This window comes from Neofelis nebulosa, chromosome 18, assembly GCF_028018385.1.
Source record: "Neofelis nebulosa isolate mNeoNeb1 chromosome 18, mNeoNeb1.pri, whole genome shotgun sequence".
Classification (NCBI taxonomy): Eukaryota; Metazoa; Chordata; class Mammalia; order Carnivora; family Felidae; genus Neofelis; species Neofelis nebulosa.
In genome coordinates, this window is record NC_080799.1 from 15,928,297 (window position 1) to 15,932,082 (window position 3,786).

At 40.6% G+C, this 3,786-nt stretch overlaps 1 non-coding gene across 1 annotated transcript; it reads left to right on the forward strand.

Annotated features, from left to right (window-relative positions):
* The first annotated feature begins 1,744 nt into the window (after window positions 1-1,744).
* Window positions 1,745-1,850, forward strand: LOC131501752 (U6 spliceosomal RNA). Its single transcript, XR_009256880.1, has one exon. It is a non-coding gene; the product is annotated as a U6 spliceosomal RNA (small nuclear RNA).
* The last annotated feature ends 1,936 nt before the right edge of the window (window positions 1,851-3,786 follow it).

Genomic DNA, 3,786 nt, shown 5'->3' on the forward strand with positions numbered 1-3,786 from the left:
AGAAAACAAACAGCCTGATTCAAAAATGGGCAAAGTCCTTGAACAGACATTTATCCAAATAAAGTATACGAATGGACAATAAGCACATAAAAACATGTTTAGTATCACTAATCAATAGGGAAATGCAAATCAAAACTACAATGAGGTGGGGGGCACTTGGGTGGCTTAGTCTATTAAGCATCCGACTCTGGATTTCAGCTCAAGTCATGGTCTTACAGTTTGTGAGATCAAGCCCATGTTGGGCTCTGGGCTGAACTTTCTTGGGATTCTCTCTCTCCCTCTCTTTCTGCCCCTCCCCAACTCGTGTGCATGTGCATGAGCATGTGCTCTTCCTCTCTATCTCTCAAAAATAAATAAATAATCATTAAAAAAAACTTACAATTGGATACCATCTCACACCCAGTAGGATGGCTACTATCAAAACCTATAAAATAGCTAGTGTTGACAATAATGTGGAAAAGTTGAAGGCACTTCAGTACTGTTGGTGGGAATGTAGAAGGACATTAGTCACTGGATTTAGGGCCCATCCTAATCCAATATGACCTCATCTTAACTAATTATATCTGCAAAGACCCTGTGTCCAAATAGAGCCATTCCTATGGGTTAAATTGTGTCACCCCCAAAAAAATTGAGGAGAAAAATCATTGAAGCAGACAGTTGATTCTTTGAAAAGATCGACAATATTGATACACTTTCAGCAAGACTATCCTAGTCTGGTCAGGTTGTTAGAACAAAACACCTCAGAGTGGATAGCTTATATAAAACAAGTCTGTTTCTCATAGCTCTGAAGATTGGATGTTCAAGATCAGGGTGCCAGCATGGTCAGATGAGGGCCCTCTTCTGGGTCACAGGTTTTTCATTGTATCCTTGCATGGTAGAAGGGGTGAGGTTGCTTTCTGAAGCCTCTTATATAAGGGCTGTAATCTCATGAAAAAGACTCTGCCCTCATGACCTAATCACCCCCAAAGGCCCCACCTCCTAATACCATCACATTGAGCATTAGGATTTACCATATGAATTTTGAGGGAACACAAATCTTTAGACCATGGCATAGACTTACACAGAAAAACAAGATATAAGTAACTAAGATCGGAAGTGAAAATGGGAACATTATTACTAAGCTTATAGAGATAAAAAGGATTATAAGAGAATACTATAAACAGTTGTGCACCAACAAATTAAATAACCTAGAAGACACGGACAAATTCCTTGAAACATGCAAATGACCTGAAGTGACTCAAGAAGAAAGGGGAAATCTGAACACACCTATAGCAAAAGATTGAATCAGTAACCAAAAAGCTCCCAACAATGAAAAGTCCAGCACCAGATGGCTTCACAGGTGAATTCTACCAAATATTTAAAGAATTAACACCAATCTTTCTCAAATTCTTCCAAAAAATTGAAGAGGAAAAGACAGTTCCTAACTCACCCTATGAGGTCAGCATTACCCTGATGAAGACATCACAAGAAAAGAAGATTACAGATCAATGTCCCTTATGAATATAGATGCAAAGATTCTTGACAAGATATTAGCAAATTGAATCCAACAACACATTAAGAGAATTATTCACCACGACCAAGTAAGATTTAGCCCAGAAATGCAAGGGTGTGATTCATCGTAAGAAAATCAATCAATGTGATACATCACATTAATAGAATGAAGACAAAAGCATATGATCATCTTAATTGGAGCAGAAAAGGCATTTGACAATATCCAACATTGTTTTATGATAAAAACTCTCAGAAAAATTATGTTTGCTTTGACAAGTAAAATTGGAGTGATATAGGGAAGCTAAACATGGCCCCTGTGCAAGGATGGCATGCAAATTTGTGAAGCGTTCCATATTTTTGTCAACTATACTTTGATTTAAAAAAAAAAAAAAAAAACTCCGGGACACCTGGGTGGCTCAGTCGGTTAAGTGTCCAACTTCAGCTCAGGTCATGATCTCATGGTTTGTGGGTTCAAGCCCCGCATTGGTCTGTGTGCTGACAGCTCAGAGCCTGGAGCCTGCTTCAGATTGTGTTTCTCTCTCTCTCTGCCCTCCCCTGTTTGCACTCTGTCTCTCTCTCTCTCAAAAATAAATAAACATTAAAAAAAAACACCTCTCAGGTGGGGCGCCTGGGTGGCTCAGTCAGTTGAGTGTTCAACTCTCGATTTCATCTCTGGTCATGATCCCAGGTTCTGGGATTGAGCCCGGCATCAGGCTCTGTGCTGAGTGTGGAGCCTGCTTGAGATTTTCTCTCTCTCTCTCTCTCTCTCTCTCTCTCTCTCTCTCTCCCTTTGTCTCTATCTCTTCCCCTTGGCTCCTCCCCTGCTCATGTGTGCACACGTGCACACTCCCTCTCTCTCAAATCAAATTATAAATAAATAAATAAATAACTCAAAAGTAGGAATAAAGGGAAATTTCCTAAACATAATAAAGGGCATGTATTTATTTATACAATTACAATAATCTTTTTTATTGGTATCACAATACATTGGCTTATTAATAATTAGGGCATTCTGCGTATACAATATCTCATTATGGACAAGAAAATTTTAATGTTGATTATTTGCTAGATAAAGGGCATTTATGAAAAACCCACAGTAAACATCATATTCACAGACTGAAAGCCTTTCCCTTAAGATAAGGAACAAGACAAGGATGCCTGCTTTTACTGCTGCTATTCAATATTGTAGCCAGTGAATTAGACAAGAGAAAGAAATAAAAGACCTCCAAACTGGAAAGAGATAAAACTATGTTCATGAATGGCAGGATTCTGTATTTAGAAAATCCCAAAGAATCCATGAGAAATTTGCTAGAGTGATAGTGTGTTACACCAACCCTAGAAAACTAATACAGTCACATTCTGAAGTTCTGGGTGAATATGAATTTGAAGTGGGGAGAGGCACATTCAACCCACTACACTGGGCTTTCAGATTCCTTTACTGACATTTATTCTTCTATTCCTTTTTTTTTTAAGTTTGTTTGTTTATTTATTTAAAGAGAGTGAGCGGGGGAGGGGCAGAGAGAGAGAGAGAGAGAGAGAGAGAGAGAGAGAGAGAGAGAATACCAAGCAGGCTCCTCACTGTCAGTGCAGAGCCCAATGTGGGGCTCCATCAAAACAATGAATGAGATTATGATCTGAGCCAAGACCAGAAATCTGATGCTTAATTGACTGAGCCACCCAGGTGCCCCTATTCTTCCATTTCTAATCTGAAGATCACTTTCCCAGACAGCTGAGGTGGAAATAAGACAAGCTGCAGGCAGCCAGTCACTATGTTCTTGTTCCAAACACAACTTCAAAGCCTCTTATGATCACGTTAGCCTGTTTTTGTGTTTCCCCCTCTTGTCTTCTTATTGTAAACCAGGTCTCCACACGGCACTGGACCTGTTTGCCTTGTTTTCTGTTTCCCATCTGCTCCAGTTCAGCCAGAACGACTCCCCCTCCCCCACTCATTTGACATTACCCAGTAGAATTTGGATTTTGAGGTTTCCAGAGCCACCCTCCTCCTTAGAACATCTACTGAACTCCGTGAGTTCAGCCGCTCACTTCTGGATCATGTCCTAGAGTTGTATGCTTCCTGCCCAATATTTGAGACTAGGGATTGTCATTTTTGCTAAGGAAAGGGACTGTTGTGGGAGCAGGGACCTGGTTGATCTTCCCTAAAGGTGAAATCAGAAGGAGTGGATCAGTTTGACAAGCTCCCTCCTCAGGGTCAGGACCCAAGCAGAGCTTTCATTCGCTGCCTTAGCTGATGCCTGTCCTGTGGCTGACCTTGAAGAATGCCCCCTGCACCCTGAA